We start from the raw sequence: 12,738 nt of genomic DNA on the forward strand, positions 1-12,738 counted from the left end.
GTAAAGTTTTCCAGAGCATCTAAAAGCAGATATTTTGTGTTGAACTTAATTGAGATACCACATTCAGTCAGAACCAATATTAAATGTTTAAAGTAGCAAGAAGGCAAGGAAAGTAAAAATAATGAGTGATAGGTACTAATATCACCATTCGGCCTCATTTTTATTTGCATATACTGACATGAGCTCAAAATGGAGACCACTTCTTTTCCATCATTCTTTTCCTTTCCTTTTCCCTTAAATCTTCTTGGAGAAATCAATAAAGAAAATCCCAAGTGGGTTAAAAAGGGCCACACTGCTCCTTTACTTCCTTCCATACTCACTGCCTATTTTGGAAGTCTAGATTTCATCTTTGCTTCCTGACAGCCAAACAAGCTACAGTTGCTGATTCATCTCAACAAACTGACTTCTTGGGTGGCATCTGAAAGGCTGTGTCCCAAAGGTGGAGAGATTTAGGTGCAGAGTCACAAAAAGATTCACTTCTACATCTGGTTCAAAATTCTCCTCAAGAAACCTACATTCAAAATCATGGCCGTGTAATTCTCAAATTCCTTCGTGAAGTGCTTTGGGTGTTTCAGGTCTGCATGATCAGAGAAGTGTTTTGAACAGAGAACTACAAATGATGAAAATCTAACTTTGAATTTGCACTAAAATTTACCAAGATCAAGAAATGAGGATTTTTTCCTGCTTGCAGAGCCTTTCCAACCTCTCCTACAGAAACTGTTCCATTTCACATGGACCTCAAGTCTCCCCTCATAACCCTGAACTTACCTGGTAGGTAGAGGCATGCCCCCTCTTGCATGCAGTGTCTCCATCTCCCTTACACACTAAACCTTGAATTATTTCACAAAAAGTGGTGAATTTGCTTTACCTCAATACACCCTATGATTAATAGTTAAAGATAAGTAAATAGGTGGTAGATGTGAGAATAATTTCTCTCGGGCATCAACGGGAATTTCTTCCCTGTTCTTTCAAACATTCTCTCACACTCTGTGTGAGTGCACTAACTGCTTTGCTGCTGGTTAGAGAGCAGCATTTTTACAGGATCATCAGAATTTTGTGCAAAGGAAGAGACACCTAAGCACTTACTTCTGGAAGAGAAATCAGAGTCCCTAGTTTTGAGTAAAGGGAAGCATTTACAGATCCTTTTCAAATCTAAAGATACATTTTATTCTAGCATTTCTTATGGGATAATTTAGTCATTTTAAACTCATTACTTACACAAGCACCTATAAGCTTGCATTGAACAATTTTACACCAAACTGATTCTGTAGATTCTGTCACAGAGAACAGATTAAGCAGTTCCTCAACTAAGTTCCTCGAAACTGAACATTGCTGTACTGGAGTCCCTTTGCAGGCAAAGCCCTTAATTCTTTGCTGTTTCATGGATGTGGAGCACATACAACTTTTCTACTTGTAATATCCACAAGAAGAAAGAATCACACTTAAGGGAGCAAATGACAGATGTCAGGCTATCAGCAAACGGAAGAACCATTCATATAGAAAACCAGCTGCCCAGGAGTGGGAGCAATGCTCTTCACAAATTCTGTTGAAAAAATGGAGAGACAGAGAGAGAGAAAAAAAATAGGTCAAGTAATCCAAAAGAAGATGAAAGAAAACATATAAACTCTGAACAGAAATAGAATGGATTTAACGCTTAAAGCTTATATTCACATATAAAGAGGATATGAAAATCCTGACCAAAAATGATTTAAGGTAATAATAAATAATGTAGGAAAAAATTGTCCCCTATTAAAATAATCTTTTTTCCAATGACGTCAAAGCTCCGAAACTGTGCGTTCAGGGTTGTCATGCACCAACTTGGATGGGAGATATATCAATTCTAATTGGGAAGCAGAGCTAAGCTACACAAATCTGCAAAATTTTGTCTTCAGTAAGATAGATTAGACTGTTCATAAACAGGAAAAAAAAAGCAAGAGCAAATGTAGGCAAAAAGCAGCTGATTATGAATGTAAATTCTGGTGGAGGAAGGATACAGTAGCTTGTCAAGCTTCAGGGCTAAGACATTAATTCTTTTTAAAGCTTTTCAGATTCCAGAGACCACGAGTTAGGAACTGTGGGCTAAATGCTGTCTTCCACGCCAGTATAAATCCAGACTGGCTTCAGTGGAATAGCATTATTATTCAAAGCATAATTTCCCTCTACCCTGTTTTTTTTTTTTCCTGTCACCCTTATCCAATCACAAAATCATCTCAAAACTAAGTAAATCGGTCCTTAATTATATGTATGAAGTGTATGCTAAATCTGCGGAACTTGTTATTGGCTGGTTTGAATTACTGTAAAAACACCTAAAGCAATGTTGGTGGACCGTTAGCAGTAGCTATTTCACACAGCTGCAGAGAGACCAGGTCCCATGCCTATTTCACACAGCTGCAGAGAGACCAGACCCTGCGAAACTACATGAACATTAAGTAAATATACATCACTTCTTCAGAGGTGTTCAGACTGGAATTTTGTTCTTGAAATGTTGAAGTGGCTTTCAGATAGCCTTCGGCATAATTTACTGGTTTGAAGAATTACTGCAGTTTACCATGCAGTCACTGAAATTAATGATATTATAGTAATTTCAATACCTTTGAGATGTAGGCCATAAAGAAATTAGCCAAATATTTGATTTTCTCATTTTTAAAGATGTAAGGAAGCAGAATAAGTCAAATATATTACTTACTGTATTATGACACAAATTACATATTTAGTCCTTATTAGTTTACTTTCTGAAGTATGTATATAATATTTCAGATGACAACGCAAGAGAAGTCTTATATAATGAGGCTGTTAACTGTTCGAAGAAAGATCATCTCTTTTGTATTTGGCACTTGAGGATTAAGTTTGACATTTCTGAGGGACACGAGTAAAATAACTTAGTGCAAGCTAAATCTCCAAAATTTGTGCTAAGTCAAATATGTCAGTATCGGATGTGTGTAAGCCTAGATAAGAAAGAGCTGTCTTCTGTTTGTACAGTATAATTTACCCTACTTTAAATTAAATACCTCTGAAAACTAATTTAAATGTAATGACGTTAATAACATAGGAAAAAGTAGGATATTAATAGCCTAAATTTTATGAACTGCTCACAGTCTTCTACTCCTAGGGCAGCAGAGAACGCCTTGCATCCCGAATGGTAGTGTGTCACTGTTTGTCCTCTAAGACAAGTCCGGCCAGTGTTTCCCTTTTATTTGCTACTTTTTTCCACTGGTCATGGTTTCTATTCACTCTCATGTGCCTGCTCTGAAAGACAGGCGAGAGCTCCTGATAGTCAAGGTAATTTCACAGCTATGTAAAGCTGCAAAGAAATTTACACCTCAAAAGAACAGCTTTGACTTATAAGGAAAAGTTAGTGTTCCAAGCTAATGTCAGCTCATACTCAAATAAAGCGCAAAATGCTAAATGAGGGTTTAAATTTTCAAAGTTCATGACATTTACTTTATTATATATTTCAGGTCTGAATCCATTCCTGAACTAACTTCTCAAATTCTCTGCCTAGCACAAGCTGTGTAAAGACAGTAATCTTGGCCTAAGTGCTGCATTTTAATTGTACAAGTGTCTAAAAAGTAATTCTGATTTACACTTTTGTAAAAAATGAACTATACCTAGTGTTTCTTAAAAACATAACCACCTCTCACATTGTTTATGCTGTGGCTTTACAATTGCTTATTCCTAGAAAGTAATTCTGATGTCATGATCAGTGCATTTATCAGGCACCCCACTTTCATACCAAAAAAATTATATTTTCTTCCCTTATCCAGACAGGTAAAACTTAATTCATGGTAACTGTTTTTCTAAGCTTTCTCTAAGGAAAGGACCTGAAAAAAAGGACCTGCAAATCTGAAAAAAGCATACTAAACATCATTCAAATGACCTCTCAAAGAACATTCAATTGCAATGCAAAATATTCAACAGCAATAATTCTGATCATTAGTTACAAATGGTTTTGTTAGCTGTGTTGACTTTAAAATAACATTGGGAGAAAAAGGATGATAAAAAATTTAAAAAGTAGCCTATATATAATGTAATACTTTTGAATTTCTCAGTTTCAAAGAGTGAATAATGCAGCAAGGTCAAAGATCTGTGTATCTCCAAATGGAATGATATTTTCTAGTAAGTTCTTCTTTCTCATTTAATGACTATCAGAACAGTATTCATGAGTCCTCGTCAGTAGTTTATAACTGGGCATCAGGATTTCACTTTGATTGCTTTCCTGTATTCTGAACTTCTAGTCATCACATTTCTGCTTCTTTTATCGTGTTGATCTCAAGCCAGAAGGCTTTTGCTCTGATTTGTAGCTGGTGCAGTTTCAAGGAATTCAAGGGATTTTTCTCGATGTACACAAGGGCAATAGAGCACAACTTGGCCCATGGCATTTTAAGATTTCAGAGTTTGAAGTTATTCCTAAATACAGACCCTCAAAGTGGTAGAGCAGCCTTTCAGATGTGTCTCTGTATAAATCTTAACTTTCATTAGTTTCAAATTATCACACATGCCAAATTTTTAAACTCTTGACCAAAACATGCCATATGACAAGCTCCTCTTCACTTTCTGGAGGTTCTTTTTACTCCTTTCATATAATAAGTCCCTTTATTTTGTTGTATATTGAGATTTCTGTCTCCGTCTCACCTTCAGTAAGCTCTTTAACCTTCTGTCACAGAATTTTCCATCTATATGTTCTCAGATTTTACTCTTATATTCCCCATAGCATTTTATTGTCCTTGTAGGCTGTAATGATGAATTCATTTCTATTTTATTCTGCACAGTTTTCTTTTTTCCTGAATTAAAAGTAAATTAAATAACTTAGGGTCATGCTTATCAAAAACCAAACCAAACTGTCAATATTAAAAATTTAGTTCAGTTTGCTGTTTTAGATGAACAGTCAGTCCATACAGATACTGGATATGACAAGTGCTATGAATTTTTAGTACTAAACTGTGGCACTTGTCAGGAGTTCGATGCACTCGACCATGCTCCTCCACATCTCTTCCATGTCAGATGAACGTCAGGGAGAGAATTTCACACTGTAAAATTTTTTGGGGGCAAGAGGAAAACATAGGAATGGAAAGTAGGGAAGGACAGGTCTGTATCAGCAGGCAATTTGCTTTCTTTCTTTGTTTGCTTTAGTAGATTTATATGCTGACCAGCTTCTCTGTCAATGCTTGATGGGTATATACCATAAAAGTTCATACATAAAATTAGAACACAAAAACTACATCTTCTCCCAGTCAGAAATCCCAGCACAAACTGCTCTGCCTAATTCCACCATCCATGTTTGCAAACAATTTAATCCATTAAGGGTTGGGGAAAGGGGAAGTCATTATACGGTGGTATCAAAGCAATCAATTAATAAATCGTAGTTGCCAGAGATTTGGATTGAGATGCTAAAGAGCTGTAGGGAAAGTAAGTGCTCTGTATCTTAACCTATGCTAGGATCATATAATTTAAACTCAAATATAAATAGCTCGGAAGTTATCCTTCTTGATGAAGTATATTTCTTTTCCTAAGAACATCAAGATTTTGAGCTGCAAGACTCCTCAGACTTGGCACCTCACGTGACATACCATGAAGGGAAGGGAAGCTGCAGGCTGACTCATGAACTACAGCAGGTCTCTTGAGAGAGCTGTGGGAATGCAGAGAAGCACTGTTTGAACTCAGCTGCTGTAAAAGTGTCTAGAACTCAAATCTATACAGCAAGGTCAAGCTGCTGAAAAAGAGGGTGAAAAGTCTCGTAAAAGGACTGTCTGCAACACGAATGGCTTATCAGCTATGACAAAAAGAAGTCAAAAAGATCACTGACCCAAAAGAGCAAAAGCATGTCAAAACAGAGATGTATCAGAGCTCAGGACTACTTTCCCAGCTTACGCTATGGGGAAGCTCTTACTATGCGTGCTCCAAGGAGGGCCCCTCCGCGCAAAAACTGCAGTCGCAGGCTGCAAGTTTCTCCAACTAGACAACAAGCACAGTGCTAATATAACCTTACGTTCTCCAATAACATGAATATAAAAAGGTGTACCAGGAGAGAAGCCCTGTTGGGAAACCAGCCCGTTCTTGGCTGGCTGGCCCAGTTCTCTGCGCTGATTCTGAGCTAGCTCCTCAGCTTGAGGATTCAGAGCATAAAGCTATGCTGCTCCGTATGAACACGTGCTTTTCAGTTTCTTCATCAAATGCTGAGTTCATAAATTCCAAGAGAAGGCAGGGAAAAGACAGTATTGCTAATCAAAAATCAAAAGAGTTAGAGCAGTATCAAAACAAGTAAACTACCTTCCCTTTCAATAAATGCAGAAAAGGCCGTCTGGGAGACTTTTCCTCCTGTTTTTACTTACTTCAGAATTGGTCTCTATTAAATCAAGTGATTTGCAGGATGACCTTCTTGAACAGTGCAGTCAGAACCATAAAAAAATCTCATCTTCCTTAGGGCACAGTGATTCCACAGCAATTACAAAAAACCAAAGACTATACGTCTAGTAGTTAACACTCATGCTTGAATATCATTTAAGCAAAATTGATGATGTTTGAATATATTAAGGACAAACCTACTTTTGTTAGAATTCTATCCCAGCAATCATAGTAAGCTTTAATCAAGCCATAAAAGACAAAAATCTTGACTTCAGAAACGTGCAATGAGAATTCAAAAAAGAAGTTTTTATGTGCCATTTACCTTCATTACTAAGCACAGGTTTTTGTATTAGTTTTTTTTTTATCAAATGTAAGATCTGAATTTTGATTAAGAACACACATAAAAATATTTTAAAGAAATAAAATCATAATTTTTCTTAGTGGCAAATTGCTTATCTGAAAAAATAGATTTTCAGCATTAAATAGAAAATGCATAGGCTACAGCAAAAGGAGGGAACTTTGCTGATGCAGAGGAGTTCTGATCATATTTCTTAAACATCATTGTCACCATTTTGCCGTTTAAGATACTATGAGAGCAAGTATATGAATGGTGAAGCTAGAAAATATTGTTCTTGAATATAAAAGATGAGCACAATTCTCACTCACTGGAAGCCTGCTGAGAATGGCATCTGTGCTGCTCTGTGAATCCTGTGCTCTTGGGTGCCTTTCCTCAGTGTTGATTACCAAAGAAATTGCTTTTGGTCAGAGCAGACTAAATGTAACTTGTCTTCAGCAAGCAGAATGATCGAAGTATAACAAATAAATAATCCTTTTTCTTTCCATCATCAGTCTTTCTCTTATTAGAGATGCTTTTGGAGCACACAGTCCAAGCTGTGACAGTGACTAGGTCTTCTGTCAGTTCTTGCCTAACAACTCAGGAGTTTTAACACAAAATTTTCACAGGTAAGGTTATTATGCGTTCATGAAATAAACACCTCCTAGGATTAAACATAGAGCAATATATCAATAATTGGTTAATTTCTTTCATCCAAACAGCAGATTTGAAAGAGCTGAACCAGCTCCCATATTTTTATCCAATTCACTAAATTGTTTTAGTCCAAAAAAAAATTCTCAAACAAAACATCTTTAAAAACTTAAAAATTTTTGTTAAAAATTCATTTTTCCAAATGAATCATTTCTACTTTTCATTGCCTTTTAGTACAGAAATGTGCTTCAATTTTACTTTTTCAATTTTATTTCAAAAAACTTACTGTCACTTGCCAAAGCAAAATAGTGCACTGCATTAAGGGTAAATCAAGTCAACACAAACTTCAACTGCCTTCCTGGGGAAAAAAGGGGGGAAAAAAAAAAGGTGTTTCTCAGTAATTTTAGACAGTAAGTGTAACTTTTGCTTTAATCCTTTGGAATTGTAACCACTCACTCCAAACCTTCAGGTCTTTTTTTTGTTCCTTTCTCCTTTCCCCTCACAGCTCTAGGATCTTCCAGCTCACTAGTTCCCTTTTTACATGGTAACTAAGTCCCATAGCTCACGTATATGCTCTTTTGTTAGATTAACCCTGGCTGTGTCATTAATGCCAAAACTCTCATCTGCAATGCTGAGCTCTCTGAGTGCACCTTGGTATGCCAGAGAGTGAAACCTGGTTGGCTTTTGGTTCTCAAATGATCTTGTAGAGGATTCCTTCTGGTGGTTTAGATGACTGACTGCGCCAGGAATTGCTTTTATCTATCCAGACTTACTCCTCAACAGAGCACATTATGGCTCCCAACACCACAACTACAAACCATGTCCTACTGCCACAATAGTCTCACGCAGAGCATGTCCCCACAAAAACCTTGCAAAACCATCAGTCATTTATGTGGCTACCCTCCTGGCAACACAGCTTCTGCAAGGAACAATGTTCTCTGTATTGAAAATACATTCTTTCTGAGACACTGAGTAGGATCACACTATACCCTTGGAAAGGAGGGCAAGATCTATCCTATCAGCCAAAACCAAAAGCCACCTGAATGGTGAAGCTGCATGGCTGCACACATAGACCCACCAAGCTCTTTAGAGTCTGTAGACAATATTCCCCTCTGCCTAGGTCCCAAGTCCAGCTCTCTTAGACAAAAACTGAGATGTTCATTATTCAAAATCCGTCTGAAAACCAGTAAGTCAGCCAGAGTTTAGGGTGACAATGCCCAGTCAGCATTCCTAGCCACACATCTGCATACATGGGATCACCCTTCTGTAATTACAAGGCTTTGGCTTCTGTCTCCTGCATATTGACCCCACACACACACATTCCATGCCCACATACCTGAGGCATCAACCAGAAGAGTTTGGCCTCATCAGTCCTCTGCTGGTAAGCACATTTAGAAACGGACGGAAGTGACCTGGGTAGCCCCAGGATAGACCAGCTGTGCCTCATGCACAGGCATGCCTAAAACAGGAACCTGCAGTCTGCCCCCACAATGTCCCTATACCTTTACATTCAGTCAGACATCCCAGGTTGATTTATGTACGCTGATCAATTTGTCTAAAGTCCATTTTTCAAAAAGGTTTGGGCATGCAGGAGAATATTGTTGTGTTGTGAGGGATTCCTCAGGGACAGAGGTTTGAGCTGAAGATATTTTCTGCACATTCTCGCTAGAGGAGAGCAAGTCTTGGCATCAGCTTCCCTTGAGAAGGTCAGTTCAGCTGTCCGCCCTCACAAGGAGGTAACAGTCACAGGTAGGCTTGCATTGCCTGACAATTTAGCACTTTGCAAGGCTTTTCCAAGGACAATCCCTGCAGCCTGGCAGTCTGAAAATACAGCATCCATTGCCTACGAGATGTTATCCTTTTCCTCTGCAGGGGTAGCTGTAAGAGCTCATTAACAGTTTATGAGCCTGAGCAAGACATTTCAGAGAAAGCAAGAAGCGCTCCTGAAAATTAACATCACCAGAGATAAAAACAGGCAGTGGGTAAAGGTTATAAAGAAATAACCTTTAGAAGAAATTTGCTGAGAATCTGTAAGCCACTTTCCCCCTTTGTGGTAAGCCATACTTTGGTACTTCTTATGCTCTCCAGTAGTTAGAACATCTAAAGGTTGTGAGGTGTCTGAGAAGACAGGTCTAAGAAAGTGGCTGTTACATTTAGAAGGATTTGGCTCACCATGAGTTTATTTTTGCCCCAAACATGGCTCACCCTCCTCTTCCTTCCTGCTCTTCTAAGGTGCTATCAGACTGTCTTCCAAGACTAATGACCATAATGGCCATCCCAAAAGTCTTATGGAGTATTTAAGACTCAATATCACTTGTACTCCCCTTTCATAAAGAAAAAGAAATCTCCTCTCCGTACTTGGTTGGCCTGGCTTTTCCAAATAAGTTATTCTATGAAGTAGGGAGTTCAGTGTGCACTTCAGAAGTGATAAGCTCCTATGACCATTAGAGATTAGTTCAGCAGCATATTTGTGACATGGCAGCTTTCATACACACAGGTTATTCCAAACAATACATTATATCAAGTTACTTCTGCTTTATCTGTGTCTTTATTTACCTGCAGATACACCTGGGTGCTCTGATACCAGTTTCTAACAGTGAAGATATTCTACTTTGTAGTTTTAAATTGATAAAATTGTAGCAGGTAACAATGCACACTCAATTTCTGCTTTTTTGGCTCTTGACAGTGCCAAGGGAAGATTAAAGGATGACTTGAACATTTTTTTAATAGGCCACATAGGAAAAAGCCTCCTAAAACTAAAATCCATTGTGAGCTATTATACAATATATTTAATGTCTGACAAAAATGTATTTGCTGTGCATAGCATATATCTATCTGTAAACATAAACCTCTAATAATGAAAGAAAGAATAGCAGCCCAGAATGAATACAATGTGGAGGGTGTTGTTAGACTTGGTTCTAGCTGCAAATGACTCTATGACTGCAACACTCCAGAAGCCAATTTTTTCTTGAGTCACCTACAGGAACTATTGTTCTCAAACTGTCTAAACTACTCCCTAATGTTGGTATATAAAACAAAACTTTACAAATTCCCCAGTGACAATCTTCATAGTACATAAAGCATTATTTTCTTAGATTTTTCCACCTCTGCGTGACCTTATCTCCCTGCTAACATACTTTTCTTTAGCTCTTCAGCTATCTTTCAAGAAAATCCTCTTTATTATAATACTTGATCTCCTAGGCACAATAGCCTGTTACCACTGAGAAAACATCATTCTTGGTAGTAATACAAAGAATCACAACCCCATCTTACCTTTGTAGGACAGATCAGTTTGCTTTTTAGCAGACTATGGGTATGTAACCTAGTTCTAGAGTTCTCTCCATTGTGTTTTGTCCAGTGGTCTGCCAGAGAAACTATATCTCCAAGCCACCAAATTCTTTCCAGGTTCTCTTCATTTTGAAAATCATACATTCATGACTGAAAACATGCTTTTTATCTTCGCTAGAGGTTGCTTGCCAGGCCCCTTTGGCAATGGCAATAAGTGGCTTCCAGTCAGTTTCAGCTAACACTGACCACCCGTAAATAATGAATTCCAACTATTTTTGTACTCAGAGACTAATAAAGGCCAAATCTTTTTCTCTTTTTAATTTTCCTTAGTGCTAGCGATGCACTAGGTCATTTGTCTCCAGCTCTATCTTATCTAAATATGTACAAATATATTCCTCACAGGTGTCTTTAACTACTTAAGGATGGTCTCAGCCTTAATGTGACCTGCCTGCTAATCTTGGTGTGCAAAGTTTTTCCCAAAAATATGTTATTATTTTCATTTTGGGTTTATATTTATCATTGTTACCTTAACATAGCTGCTCAGAGTCTCTAGTCATGCTTTTCTACTATTCTTCCATCATACCCAGACAACATCTGTGTGTACTTTAGCACCTTGTCAGTAAGCCCTGGCATGACTGGTGTTGCTTTAGACAAAAAGTGTCTCCTAAATCACACATCATAAATGGGAGCATTTATGTTGTTTTTCTAAAGGGACCTGCTAGAATTCTGATGATGCTTCAAGAACAAAAAAAATCTAGCATCAGCCTTCTCCTTTTGATGATAATGTAGAAAGCTGCCTTTATTATATATTTATCTAATACTTAAGTGTATATGCAAAAACTAAATATTGAAATTTTTCCTAGAGGCACAAAGACTGTATCCTGTCTGATAGTTCTCCTATGCATTCCCAGAGCTATTCATGTTTTCTTTTATCTCTGCATGAAGATGAAAAGAGCTTTTTTAGGGGGATGAATCATGGCCCAGCTTAGCTCTTCCAACTCTTTGCTGTATGCATTTTAGAGCTTCCATTTCCCCTGGGTGATGCCCTCAAACACTCTCTCAATTGTTTTTTGTTTTCTTAATCCCCAGCAATACCACTCATTGATGGATTCCTAAGTGGTTATATTTTTAGCCCTGATACTCTTACAAAATGAACGTTATACAATCCTTTGGAGGTCTGAAAGGTGACTGACACTGGTCATCAGAAACCATTTCTTCCTTTCATTACAAACTTTCAAACAGCTAGTGGGAAGATGTACCTTGTTACCGTTCAATGCCTCAAAGAAATGAGTTAGCATTTTGGGCTGTGTGAGTAATCCAGAACCTAATTTATAACAATTATCATGCACCAGGAAATGAGGCGCATGTTTGCTTCAATTACTCAACTCAAGTGGAGGCAGAAGTAAATTGAAGTATTCCCTTAAAATCCACAGTACACAATACTATTACATAGGGTTCATAGGATTGTAGGTTCAGATATGATAAAATGAAAGAAGACCACAGTTTACAGGTAAATCTGTAAATTTTCCCTTCCTTGCTCTGAGTCCAGCCACTGCAGCTCCTCACATTTGTTTAGCCTCTTTAGTCAGAGCAGGTTCGAGAGTATAAAACACCGGAAGAGCAAACCTCATTAACCCAATTAAAGTCCTTTCACCTGCTAGTATATGACATACCCTTCTTGATCAGCTTGTTCTGGCTAACATAAAGTGAACAAGAGATTGTCCTCCCAGAGAGGGATCATATTACGATGGTTAACCCCCTCAGACTTGAGTACTTGTGTTTGGACGAAGTCTTCATTCACACCCCATGTTACTGATGGGCTAAGTAGCCTGTTCAGCTCCTTCAGCAGAGACAAGTCTGGATGCCACCAGCATGTTGCAGGTCCTGTTACTCAAATGTCTTTGCTAGACCTCTTGACAACTTCATAAAGCTGTTAAGTAAGAGGGACAAGTAACTTAATCCTGTAAAAGCAACTTCTGCACTACTATTTGGGTTTTTTTCCCTAAAATACAGCTGTTGTGTTACTCAAGAAAAGAACACCAGATATGTCACTAAACTTTGCAGAAAATGTTGTGCGATCTCAAATGTGAATACACAAATGCAAGCAGAAAATGCTTCAGCTT

The 12,738-nt window shown here is 37.9% G+C and overlaps 1 long non-coding RNA gene across 6 annotated transcripts in view; it reads right to left on the reverse strand.

The window, feature by feature from the left end:
• Positions 1 to 3: 3 nt before the first annotated feature.
• Positions 4 to 12,738, reverse strand: part of LOC134139430 (uncharacterized) — an 82,719-nt gene continuing 69,984 nt past the window's right edge. For 3 of the 6 annotated variants that reach the window (XR_009958147.1, XR_009958146.1, XR_009958148.1), the window contains exons 8-11: positions 7,614 to 7,685; positions 7,009 to 7,340; positions 4,633 to 4,781; positions 1,144 to 1,543 (exon numbers count right to left, since the gene is read on the reverse strand). This is a non-coding gene — a long non-coding RNA (uncharacterized LOC134139430). Of the gene's footprint in view, positions 20 to 1,143; positions 1,544 to 4,632; positions 4,782 to 7,008; positions 7,341 to 7,613; positions 7,686 to 12,738 lie in introns of those variants that run through there. The other 3 variants (XR_009958149.1, XR_009958150.1, XR_009958151.1) reach the window with 3 other exon arrangements.

This window comes from Rhea pennata, chromosome 4 (assembly GCF_028389875.1).
Source record: "Rhea pennata isolate bPtePen1 chromosome 4, bPtePen1.pri, whole genome shotgun sequence".
Classification (NCBI taxonomy): Eukaryota; Metazoa; Chordata; class Aves; order Rheiformes; family Rheidae; genus Rhea; species Rhea pennata.